Source organism: Catharus ustulatus, chromosome 12 (assembly GCF_009819885.2).
Source record: "Catharus ustulatus isolate bCatUst1 chromosome 12, bCatUst1.pri.v2, whole genome shotgun sequence".
Classification (NCBI taxonomy): Eukaryota; Metazoa; Chordata; class Aves; order Passeriformes; family Turdidae; genus Catharus; species Catharus ustulatus.
In genome coordinates this window covers 1304744-1318452 of record NC_046232.1, presented here as the reverse complement: position 1 = coordinate 1318452, position 13709 = coordinate 1304744, and the positions used below count along the sequence as shown (strand labels likewise).

General features: G+C 41.5%; 1 protein-coding gene across 2 annotated transcripts in view; it reads left to right on the top strand.

Moving 5' to 3' along the window:
• The window catches only part of SCAPER (S-phase cyclin A associated protein in the ER), a 140084-nt gene that overhangs the window by 75236 nt on the left and 51139 nt on the right, over positions 1-13709 (top strand). The gene's annotated exons all lie outside the window — the stretch shown is intronic.

Sequence of the window (13709 nt, the reverse complement as noted above, 5' to 3'; positions counted from 1 at the left end):
CGTGGTTCCAGGTTCAAATAGGCTTGTGCCCCTCAGGCCATGTTGGTAGGAGACAAGGAGCACAAATCCCAATTGTTGTGTACCTGGTGTGCTGTCCCCCAGGTGTGTCCAGCAGGTACTGCTGCTGCTTTGGGTGTGCTCTGGGTTATTGGAATGCAGTCCTTGGGTTTGTGTATCTCATCCTTTCTGGCAGGAATCCTGGAAGGAAGCTGTATTCACTTTCACCTCTGCTTTGTTTAAAAGTCCATTAAGAAAACAAACACACACAGAGCCACAACAGCAGAATGCATGCAAATGTCACCAGAAAGCCCTGGCCTGAGGTTGGCGGATGTCAGATGGGACGCTTCAAGCTCTTAATAAGATCTGATAACCCTCAGTTGAAGATCTCCTATGAATGGGCCTTTGATGCTAGAAAAAAATCTCTTACAGAAGGAGAGCTGATGTTTGAAGTGGCAGGGCTAGAGTACTTCTCCTGCCACAATTCTTTTGATTCTATGCATGTTCATTCCTGATGGACTAATTTTACACATCCATCACCCAGGGCAACCATGTGTTTCAGAGGAGTGTGGGGAGCTATTGGGAACCAGGGCATTGAGAGCAGCATATCCTGTGAGTGTGACTGCAGCTGCAGTTTGGACTTGCTTAGGGTTAGATCATCTATTTCCCTGTTGTGTAAAGAGGTGAGATTTACTGATTAAAAACTTGCTGATTAAAAATCTACTGATTAAAAAATGTCTGCTGCTTAGACATGAGGCCCTAAGCTGACTGAAGTCCATACATTTCTAAGGCTGTGACCCTGACCTGGGTCAGAGGCTGCTGCCTCTGAGATGGTCATCCTTGCACCTGCTGACAGAATATCCCTTCCCTAAAGTTCTTCCTAAAATCTGTTTATAGTGGGTCGGTTTTGCCTTCAGGTTTCAGATGTTAGAAGTGTCCTGTGTGGTTTTGGGGAGGTGTGTGCTGGGCAGGGCTGACAGACTCTTCCTCTGAGGGACATGCAGTGTGTTGCCATTGGAAGGATGGTGACAGCAGCTGAGGGCAGTGGCCTTTTCACCTGGCTCAGCTGCAGCTGAAACACTGCACTTAAATCACCCCAGTTAAATTTGTACAGCACTCACATATGGCATTTAGACAAACCTTCATGTGTCTCTTGTCCATCTGACTGGGAATATGGCCCACAGATTCAGTAGGATTCTGAGAACCTCATGGTTTTTGGAATTCAAGGCTGACAATCTGCTTAATTGGAATTGGGTTTCTGTGGTGCTTTGTACTGATCACTGGTTTGAAAAAGTTCTCCAGCACAGCACGAGTGACAAGGTTTGTGTAACTCAGTGAGGCTGAAGCTCCTCCAGCTCTGCTCCTGAGGAGAGGGCAGCAGCAGAGGGCAGCTTTGATCCCTGGCCCAGCACACACAGTACAATACTCACAAAGTCCAACAAACAAGATTTCACTACTCCTATTCATAAAACTTACTGTGATTTTGGATGGGTTTGAGGATGCCTGTGTCCCTGATCCTCCTTCAGGCTCTCTAGGTGCTGTAAAAATCTCAGTAAATAATAGTGAGTGCAAAATAAATTGTTAAATTGTAGAATTGAAATGGAGCCACAAAATAAAACAGGAGGCTTTTAATAAATTGGGCCACCGTGCTTATAGTTACTTACTAGCTCTCTTCATGCAAATCTAGAAGCAGCTGCCTTTCAATAGGCTAAGGTTAAGTATGGTTATTTACATTACTAATTCAGAGTAATAGTCTTACTGGAAACAGATTTCAGGGAAAAATATACTTCCTTAGAGATGAATATAATTTTGTAGCTGAAAAATGTGTGAATATGAGCTACTAATTGACTGCAGTGGTTTAATCCTTTTTCTAAAAAAATGATCTCAATACTCATGATCGCTAAAACATGCTCTCTCAGTGACCATTAATGGTTTGTTTTGTGTCAGACAGTGTTTTGGGGTTTGGGATTTTTGGAGAGATTTTTCAGCCTCCTGTTTGAGCAGTGATGTCAGTTATTTACATTTCAGTAAAATGTTTGTCGTAACTTTCAAATACATGGGGACTGTAGACAGACAGTGTTTATCCCATTGTAAAGACTGTCAGAAATGGCTGGCTCTAACAACACACTCAGGCCCTGTATTTACGTTTTATTCTCTAAACTGTTGGGCCCATTGGGGATGGTGACCATAGCCAGGGTGAAGAGGGACAGTCCTCCCAATAATAAAAACTCTTCGTCAGAAACAGAAACAATAAAATTAAAAACTGGTGGAGAAATAACGTATGGAACAAAAGCAGTGTTGAATGGAACATGTGGTAAGTTTCTTCAAATATCTCTACAGAGATTTTAAATTGCCCTGTGTGTGTATATGTGTGAGTATGTGTATATAAATATATATGACATATATATATACAGACAAAATAGATTTTAGAAGCAAATACTCTATTATAAAGACTCGGTATGGTTGCTTAAAGTATATTCAAGAATACAGTGAGAATTGTGATTGCCAAAGCCTTGCACATTTAGTTTTGGTGCTGCAGGTATTTGCATCTAAGGAGCTGTGTGTTCCTAGTGCAGCAGAGTGGTGTGGCCTTCAAAGAGAGAATTGCCAGCCTATGTGTCGGCACCTTGCATAAGTCAGAAAAAACATTATATATGAAAAAGAGTGACAATTACTGTGGTAGTGAATTTACCTAAATCATGAACCAGTGGCTTGACCCACAGTGTATTTTGTGACTCCGTGCATTCACAGTATCTGTATACAATTTAACATAGATTATTCTCTGTAGCCTCTCAGAAGATTCATTTCTTAGGCTGCTGAAGCTTTCCCAAGTTTCCCTTGAAGCATTGTTGTAGCAATGAAAAGCCTGGCGGGACTGCAGACCTTGGCAGGCAGGTCTGTGAGTGGGAGGTGTTCGTGGATCAGCCCATCCCTGTCCCTACTCACTCTCCACTAGAGGACACTCCTGGCAGAAACAGCAGCGCTCCTTTCAATCCTTTTACAGCCAGAAATCTGTTTAGAATTCTTCTCTGACAGCAGGTTCAGACAGCACTATGCTGGAAATCACCCAGCTCTATAGCTCCTGTGAAACTGCTCACAGCAGCTGTCCCCTGGTGTGGGTGCACAGGCAGTTACCTGGATAATCACTGGATTACCTGGATAATCACTGGATCCTGACCAAACTTCAGCCTGCCATCACACAGGGAATTCTGCAGAAAAAATGCAAGTACACACAGGCACAGCACTGATTTCAAAAGGAAACACCCCATGCCCAGAGCCCAGGAGGCACCCTGATGGCCAGGGCTGCTGCTGTCCTGCAGGGCTGTGTGAGCACACCGGGGTGTCTGTCTGTCTGTCTGTCTGTCTGTCTGTCTGCAGCAGCAGCCCTGCAGCTGGGCTGCAGCACTGCCAGGGTACATGCTGCAGGCTGAGCTGTGCCACAGCTGAGGGCACACCCATGGCTGGGGTGGGGGCAGCTGGAGAGCCCCAGCCTGCTGCTGCTGCTGCCCCTGCCACGGCTCATGGGGCCCTGCAGAGCCCTTAGTGCAGGCACGGGGCAGCCTCTGCCTTTCCCTGACCTGTGCCTTTCCCTCCCTCACCTCTGCCTTTCCCTGACCTGTGCCTTTCCCTCAGCTCTGCCTTTCCCTCACCTCTGCCTTTCTCTCCTGTGTCTTTTGGCTCTGGACCAGGTGAAGATTTTCATGTATACTGCACTGCTTTCACACAAAAGCCTTCTTGTATATCAGGCAGTGGACATTTCCTAGCGAAAGTTTTAAAAACCAAAATAAACACCCACATGCCACCTTAACTGTGCTTTCATCCTTATGGGTTTTGTTCTCTGTGAAAGTAATTGCTACTCTCATTTGTTACAACAAGAATTTAAAACTTTAAGGTTCATTTTAGCTAAATGTATGATGTATTTCTCTGCAAGTAGTGGATTTTTCAACTAATTTTTCAGTAATTTTTCAACTCTGGATACCCCTGCAAGTAGCCAGTTCCAAAGCTACAGTGATGTCACATGAAGGGAAGTAATTAATCAAATGTAAGCTGAATTATAACTATTTAAAAACAATTCAAAGTTCAAAATCTAAACTTTAGGAAGGGTATTGAATTACAAAACATAAAAATAAGTTTTAAAACATAAATTTTTAATTTTTAAAAAGTAAAAAACGTATAAGTTTAAACTAGAAGGTTTTACCAGGTAAAACTAGAATTTGGACCCTTGGAGCTTTGTATACTGCCACTGAAAATATAATAATTTTACCAACACAGAAAGTACCATGGGGAATTCTGTATTTATGCGTCCTTTGTTGCAAGTGTTAAGTACAGAACTTGAATTGGAGCATGAACTCCAGAAAGGATAAAGCAGATATGAATGTTGGAGAAGGCAGAATTTATTCACTTCTTTAAAGCCTGTAACAGTGAGAATGAGAGAATTGTAATGTGCAGATGATCAGCACTGAGTGCAACTCACACACAGCTTGGAGGAGGCTCAGCAGTGCTCCCAGCCTGGACTGTCAGCACTGTCCTGTTGATCTGCAGTTGATCTGCACAGGGGCACTGCTGCTGGAGTACAAACATCCCCTTCTCCATCAGCTGCAGATTTGATAATCCCAGCACAGGGGCTATGGGCAGACCCAGCACAGCATTTCCCACCCAAACAGCCTTTTCCTGTCACTGCCTGCAAGGAGTCAACAGGTCAGGTGTGTTTTGTGTGCTGCAGCTTGGGCAAGGCAGCTTTAGCTCATCAATAATTCCTTTGCCCAGAGTTTCTGTAATCTGTGGATTAACCTTTTCCCTAAGATGAACATATAAATAGGAGCTTGTTACTAGGGGTCAGTCACACAATATTTTTTAACTTGTTTGCTGGAAATGGTATTAAAAGGCAAGTTGAGTTCACGGATAAGCCCTGCAATGTTCTTTTTCCAAGATTATTGGGAGGTTAATTTCTGTGCACAGTGGGTGTAGTTGGGAGCTGCTGCAGGATGTAATTAAATGCTGTCAGCTTCCAGTGTTGTAGTAATTGTGCCTTTCTGCTGTCAGATCAGGCTTCCACATCAGTTTAGAACTAATACATCATAGCAGAGTGCATATAATGGATATTTGTACATTCCAGGGTATGCAAAGTCCCTTCACTACATGACAAGAGATGTATTTTAGTGTCATTAAAGCCCAGGCACTGATTGCTCAGTGGGGAGAGCTGCTTACCCAGACACATTTCTACCAATAGCAGAGGCCAGTTTAGAAATCACAATGAAGTAGTGACTAGTGTGGTTTCTAAAGAAGGTTTTGGTTAATTTGGTCTGATGGTGTATATATATATATACAAACACACATACTTTCTTAAAAAGTGTTTTTACATTCAGCAGTGATTTGAGACCATCACTTGTGACTTGAGAACCTATCACCCAGAGGCCTTCATGGTCTGTTCTGATGTTTGCAGCACCTCACAAACCCTCCCTGTTCCTGTGCCCCAGTCCTTTGTGGCTGTCCTGGAGATGGCCTCAGGGACAAATGGTTACAGGAGAGCAGCCAAGGCAGTCAGGGTGAAGGCTGTGCTTAGACTTCAAGTGCCCTTGGCTCCATGACAGGTTTTAAACAGCCACTGCTCCCTCTCCATACATCCTCTCCCGCATCATTTTAGTGTCTTCACTTGGCCTGGGTTGCACTGGCTCTCATGCTCTGGGTTCAGCAGAAATCAGCTGTTGTCTAGTGGCTGGCAGCTCTCAGCAGTGACCTGTCAGGTTCAGGGCTCAGATAGACCTGACTTGCCTACTCACTGGGCAATTCATTGTCCAGTAAATGTTGAGAGAGGACAGGACAAGACCACATCATTTTGCTTTCTGTTTACCTGTTTGGGAGCTTTTATTTGTATGCTTAATCAGAAAAAGTCAAATTGGCCTCAGCTAATGGAGTCATCCATGGAGATCCAGGAGCAGTTGTTCCCATTATTAAAGCTCTGTTGTTGCTTTCCTTCTTTAATTGATGCACTTACTAGATGCCCTGTTATTTATAAATAGACCAGACATTTATTTTTAATAAGCACAAGTGCTGCAATGCTCAGTGCTGTCTCTCAGGATATCTATGAGGATAATTCTAACTTTCCCAAGCAATGTTGTGTGTTTCCTGTAATGCTGCTTGGCGTGGCTGAAAGCAGCTGAACAGAGAGCTGGAATTCACTGGTTAACCTTTACCTGTCTTTCCTTTATGGCTTTCACTGATTCTTGTAGTTTCACAGGTAGGATTGTGAGGCTCCTGTCCTTGTCACCAGAAGCACAGCACGGTGCCTCTCTGGGGCTTTGCTGCTGAACTGAAAAGCCACTGCAGAATCACAAGGAGATTGTGTAAATAAGGCTCATCCTGTTCAATTAGATCACAGTGAGTCAGTAAGGAGTCCTATTGAATTTGGTTTGACCTGACAATGTGGGCAGATGTTTGAAGCAGAAAAATGAATTAAGTATATGATGGCATAGACAGAAATTAGGTTTACATGCATGGGATGTTTGGTGTTTTAGGACAGGCCTAAAAATCAATTTTTTAGTCTTGGTATGAATTTTAGGTTCCTTGTGAATAGTAGACTTTCAGAGGATGGTCAAAAATCTTCTTTTATTTTTGATACAGTTAAAAAGTAAGGGCTTTTAAGATTATTTTTATTATTATTATTTATTTTATATATAAAGTAAGGTCATTTTTACATTGCATTTGAGTGCTGCATCAAGTGCTTGCTTTTTCACCCTTTCTGTTCTTAGATATTTGTGTTCCTCAGTCCTAAATGCAGGCTGTCGAGCTGGAGTTGGCATGGCTGAGCTGTGGAGGTGGAAAGCCAGTGCTGCTCGGGGGGCAGGGGCAGCTTTCCCTGGGTGCGAGCAGGTGCTGAGCTCGTGCAGGAGTCAGGCACCTTCCCCAGGTGCCAGGGAGCCTCTGCTCCTGCCTGAGCAGCTGCCTTCCCTTCAGGGCTTCCAAATCACCTCCCAGGCTTCAGCATCTGCTCTTTGCTGAGCAGGACCAGGTGGGATGGAGTATTTTCCCTTCTGGGGCTTGAGCCCACAAGCAGTGCAGGAGGAAGAGATAGGTACAAATCCCTGAGAGATATTCCTTGATGTGAATGAATGTCTCCCTCCAATTCAAACTACACCTAGCCAGTTCTGCCTCATGTTTTAATCCTAAACGAGTTTTCATTGATACTCAGTGGTTGAAATTTTATTGTGGGTGAATTCACTCATGTTTGAAAACTGGTTTGAGGTTTTCACATTGAGGTGGGGGATTATTATAACAGTCAGTTCACCAAAGAGAAGTGTTGCAGGGAAAAAATACCTATTTTAATAGAAAATACTACTTTGGTGTAATCTCCAGGGATTTTCACTGTATGAAGTCTGGAGAACTACTCAAAGAATGTAGATTTTCTACAGTCACAAATGTGTCCATGGGTTTGTATGTGCATGTAGATATACTTGTGTATTTATTTAAAGGTAGAAGAAAGGTACAAAAAAAGGAGAAGCCAACCCAGTATTCAGTTGTCTCATTTGTTTTTCTAAGCAAGCTCTGAACTGCATTTCTTAGTCCCTGGCATTTTAGATAGAATCTTCAAACACTAGATAAAAGGAAAGAAAAAAATCTTAAGATTAATTTCAACTATATTTTAATAATTAGTTATTACTTCTTCTATCAATGAACAGTTTAGAATATAGTTCCACAAGTGTGTTCTTTCAGAAATAGAAATCAGCATGTTTTGAAATATTTGGATTCCATTCAGAAATAATTTCTTCTGAAATCCTTCAGTTTCTGAGGTCTTTCCAGATCAGCTTCTGAGTGAGACATTCTGCAGGACCAGAAGAAAACATTATTTATGTTAATGAAGGAAAAATAATTACTCTTAATTTTCTTTTTAGTCTACATGAAAACACTTACTTAGGGTGTTTGTCTTTGAGGGAGGGTCTACACCAGAGTATTTCAATTAGTTCAAAAATATTTCAAATAGTCAAAATGGGCCAAAGTCTCATAGAGCAGATATAGCAAAGCTGGCATTAAATCATTTCAGCTGTTAAAGCTCAGCATTATTTCTGATTCTGCTCTTCTTATTAACTAATAATAATACTTTAACAGAAGAAATGTATGGAAGTGAGTACTTTGGTCCAGGACATTGGATTTCACCCAATATCTCTTGCACCAAATTAATAAATTATGATTTAACTGGGATCATATTTTTCTTGGAGATAATCAGGTTTGATTTAAAAACTTGAAATGATTGAGAGTCGACTATATATGCTAAGTATATTATGCTATCATTAATTACTCTTGGCATTAAAAAAACCCCATTTTATTCTCACCTGAATTCATTTGGTTTCAGCTTATAGAAATTGGCTGTTCCTGTACATCTTCCCATTCAGGTCTTTCCACACTGTCATCCCAGCACGTTTTTACTGTCCCCAGCATAAACTGAGTGCCCCTTGTGCCGTGCCTCCTGGTGAGACACATTTCTGTGAGCCCTGCTGCTTCACCAGCACTGCAGTTTGGCAGTGCCCTGTGCAGAGGGGAGCAGCAGGGCAGGGTTTGGCCTGGGAATATTGAACACACAGCCCAAAAGCTGCTGCAAAGCAGTACTGGCTTTATTTCCCACTGACTTGTACAAAATCAGCAGAGTTTTCCCCCAGTTTGGGTTTATCTCTGAAGCACACAGCTCACATTGTGTGACTGCTTTGATGAGTGCAACAAAAGCCAGCCAAGTACCAGCACAGGCCAGTTGGCCTTTTCGTGTGCTTCTTTGTTGGGCATATGTGTACATCTCTATTTTTGTGTACCAAATGTCAGATAATGAGATGAAAACATTATATTGAACTTTCTATTTAGCCTGCTCATTTTTGGATTTGCCAAACATACTTGTGTCCTGGGGTAAGTGGTGCTTCCGAGGGTGCCACAGATGCCAGGCCCTGATAAAATCTGCCCTATCTTGTTAATGAACACACAAACAGTTGTTCCCCATCTGCTGCCTCTGTCTGAAAGGTTAGGAAGCCCTTCCTCCTTGATCACAAAGGACATGATTATTGTCTGTGGAGGAGTCAAGTACAAAGACAGTCCATCCAGTCTGACCGCTGCTACACTGCAGGCCACCAAAGATTAACAGCTGCTTCTCCTTTGATTAGGTTAGGTAATAACAGTTACTTTAGTTAATAATTGGATGGATTCCCAGGCCATGTAATTCAGGTTTAGGCTGTCATTTTTTGCTGGCATGTAGCTGAGCTGTATTATTGGAACAGAGCCTGTAATCCTATTAGTCAGTTGTCACTCAAGCCATAGGAGAGAAGGGAAATTCAGAACCATTAAGGTGTTGTAACAGGTAGGTAAATAAGCCATGCTTGCCCACTGTGCAGGGAGCTGTCTTGATTGTTTGTCCTTTTTTTTAAGGATTAATTTTAAGTTTTTAATATGTTTAATTCATAATTAATCCATAAAATGTTTACATGGTTTGTCTAATTTATCACTGTTACTGTTTACTGTGCCACATGCATTAGTGTACACACACTTCTACTGAGTTACTTGATTCATGCAGTATTCTGTCTAAATTAGTGGCTGTGTGCTTCAAATGACAAGTTTGTAATGGTCCAGAGATTAAATACCTGCTTCCTCCCACATCAGCAGGCTTGGCTTTCCTCGTGTGCAAACATGAGCACTGTAGCTCCCAACAATGGCCTTAGGAGGGATAAGGAAAACAGACTTTTCATGGCTTGGATCTGAGTGCTGTGTCTGCTGCTCTGAGGAAATGCATCTCTGTTTTTGTTTTCCTGATGTTTGAGACACATCTAGGTAGCATCCCCAAGGTTTTTATGCCTCCTTATCTCTGTTTAAAAATGCAGAGATGACAGTAATAATCATTTTTACCTGCTTGTTCATTTGTCTCTGCTCTCCTGTGTCACCAGGTAACTTCAGAGCATAGAAATCCTCTCGTGTTTAAAAATCAAATTGTTTTAAAATGTTATTTGAAAAGTTGTGAATTTCTGAAAGTACATATTAGCAAATCAAATTTTGTGCACTGTTTAAAAAACAATATATAAAAGCACGTTTGTATTTTTTCTGTTGTTCAAGATGTTGTTCTGTTGAACATGAATCCCATGATATCTATTGCAGAATAAACCTCCCAGTCTAAATGTGCAGCTACTCAAAGAACAGTTCCTGCAGTGAAATTATGAAGCAGGTTTCACAAACAGGAGAGCTGATTAATGTGGGAGGCCAAGTTAGAAGTCAGGAGGCTCCTTTTGAGCAGCAAAAACAATCAATGCTGGTTTATGCTCTTTTCAAATAGAGATTTAATATTTATTCCCTGTAGGATCTATCATTTTTCATACTCACATGATGCCTGATCTGCTCAGAACTTTGGGTACCCCTGGAGTAAAAGTTGTAGTTACCTGAAAGGGTCTTTCATTCTGATACGAGTTCAGGCAGGGATCAATTTAAATAAGAAAAGTATCTGAGCAAGGGCTCTGAGTAAGTGAGATGCCTCAGTCCCCTTCTTTTGAATTCCTGTTAAAATGTGTATCAGCTGATGTCAAGCTTTAGCACTACAGAACATCATATTTTCAAGAATATTAGTTCATTTTTGAGGGAAAGATGTCTCCCGTATTTTTATCATCCAGGAAAGATTTCTTTGGATAAATATAAGAATACTTAAAATTTGAAAATCACCTCAAGTAGGAATTAATTCTGGCATATTTTTTAATGATCTGGTGTGATTTGACTGTTTCAGAGATAGAATGACAATATGTTTCAGCACTGGGGAGATTTCTTTGTAGCAACTCTCCAGCATGAGGTCTTGGCATGGGTGGCTGAGGGAAATTGCTTTTTGTGGTGTTTCCCCCAGGCCCATGGTGTTCCCCCTGCAAACCCCAGCAGTGCAGTATTCAAGTGACTCTCTGCTCCTTTGTGAGCAGGGCACGTTTTCCTTTCAGCTCCCCTGGCCAAGTCCAGGAACTGTGGCTGATCCTGGATTCCTGAGAACTGGACAGGGTGGGACCAAGGGCATCCAGGGACCAGCAGCTCCTTCAGCACCAGCACTGCCTTCCAGGACAGGGTTAGAACCCCTGGGAGTTCTCCATCCTCCAAGAGTCACTGGAGATAAATAGATTCAATGTGCTAAAAGCCATGTGTACCTACAGGGCAGCTTTACAGACCTCTGTGAGCTCATGGATTTTTGCTGCTGGTTGTACCTTCTTTTACTGGAGCTTCTCCCTCTCTTCCATGCACATCCTTAGGGATTTATTTTCATTCATAAGCATCAAAATGCCAATGAATTTTTACAAGTAATCTAGAAAGAGGAGTGATAGGACATGTAAGTTAATCATATAAAATCAGAAGAAGAAATTACAGATTCCCTTCTGCTTGCTAGAAAACTGTAGTACTAACAGAAGGGTTTAGAATACAAATTTGTGTTTTGACAAGTAGACTTGTATTTTAGTAAAGTAGTAGACAAAAGTGAACCAAGCGCTCTGAAAAAATCTCTCTATAAAACAAGTGATGCTCCAGATTGAAATGGAAGGAGAGCACATAGGAAATGAAACAGCTTGAAAAGATTTATATATTTTTAAAATAGAAAACCTCCTCTCAGAATAGGGAGACATTGCTTCTTTCAGTGTGGCTCTAGTGACTGGTTTGGGATGAGGGGGTAGTTCCTTTCTGGACACTTCATTGCCAGGTATTTTTGGAGAAAGGAGGAGTTCTGGAAAAAAATCACAGATAAGAAAAGTTCACATGAAAAAGTATAAGAGATGGAGTTTAGCATTAAAGAGAACATAGACTTGAGCAACAAGCCAAGTAGGAAGAGGAAGCAGAGTTCAAGAATGGAGCAATTGCTGAGGGGACAAACAAAATGAACACTATAAATCAGATATAACTCTGAGTAATGAGATGAAATGGAGAAAGGGCGAATTTGGTCTGAATGACAGGAAAGACTTCTTGTCACAAGGGCTAATAGGTTGTGGCATAATCTCCCATGAGAAACAGGGAAAGTGAGAAGGAGCAAGTGCTGGGCACATTTGGATAAATCAGCAGCGTCACAACCCTGCTCTGAGCTCCTGGTGTGCTCCTGCTCTGCAGTGCCAGGGTGTGCCCATCCCCAGGGAATGGCATTCTGTAAAACCAATCTCTCAGTTCACCTGGGAGTCTCTCACTGAAGTGACCAGGGAGGGGTAGACAGACCCTGGGCTCTGTTTGGGGGTGCTGCAGCATGGGGAGGGAGCAGGGCAGGAGGAGCTGTGAGAGCTGTGGCTGTGAGCCAGGGTGCTCAAATAGAGTCAATAATGATGATTTATGGCAGGACTGTTTTCTTTGCTGTTTGGGTCTTTTCTTTATGGCTCTACCAGGAGTTGGTGGAAAGTGTTATTGGGAGCCAAGGGAGCTTAGGAGGCACAGGGGTTGGAGACTTTTTTTAGATGGGAGGAAGAGAAAGCAGAGGAAGAATATATATGAGTGAAACGCAAAAATAACTGTGCAGTTAAGGCACATTTACTGGGCTTGCTGGGCTCAAATTAACTGCTAGAAATCTGACTTATCAACTAGCCTGTAGGAAATCATTGGTTGCTTTTTTATTGCTGGGTGAATTGGCACACAGATTTCCACTCATTTGAAACCAGTTATTCCCTGGAAGATAAATCTTTTGGTTGTCTAAAAATCTAAATGCAGTTCATATTAGTTGTGGAAAATACTTCCTTTTTGAATATGTGACTTCTGTGAACAGTTTTTCTGTAGCTTGTCAATTAGGTATAGTATAGCTGAAACTTAATGGAGAGAAAGTTGCATGATTTGAATAAAAAGTAAGATATGTACTTCTGTGTGTAATGTCTGATCTCACAGGGAAATTGTTGCCCATGTAAATCATATTACAGCTGCTTAATTATTTTTGTAGTTGTTGAAATCAATATTTTATTGTCAGAGTCATTAGGAGTTTTTTCTGTTACACAGTCTGATGCAGTAGAATACATTCTTTACAGACTAATAATAATTGTGTTTGTAGAGGACTTCCCATTTTTTCCTATATGTGAGGTGCTGGAAACACTGCGGGGGAAAAAGAAGAAATTATTTCTTATTAGCTGGAATATCATCATCAATGACAAAATGAAGAGGATCAAATACAAATTACCAATAAACCATACAAAATTAGCAGCTTAGAAATAGAGAATAAGAAAATCTTTCTTGCTTTGTTTCGAGCAGAGGAGATTAAACCAATGTTACAAGAAAGGAAAGGAGTGTAAGTTCAAAATACTGGGTGTGCTGCAGCAAAACCCCAGTCATTTGCAAACTGTGAGAATAATGACAGGATGCTATTTGAGTGTAAAATTCTACTGTGTGCAGGTTCCAAGTGCATACCTCAGAAGAGGGATCTGCCTGAGCTGTTTTATGCATATTTATAAACCAAGCCTGGAGGTTGTCTTCTGTTGGAGAAGTTTGTAAAAAGGAGGAAGTACCCATCTAGAGATTGTCTGTGTTTTTAAAATCATACAAAGCAGCATAGCTCTGAAGATAATAGCAACAGATAAAGGTGAACTTTATTGATAAAGTCCCTATAATTGTATATCCTTACAGAAAATATGGTATTCAAGTGTATTACCTGCTAGTACTGGATATGTATATAGAATTGAAAAAAATAACACTTGAGGGTTGCACCTCCTCTCTAGAAAACCTCTTCCTTGTGCATGAGCAGTGAAAGGCTCTTTTTCAAAGGTGTC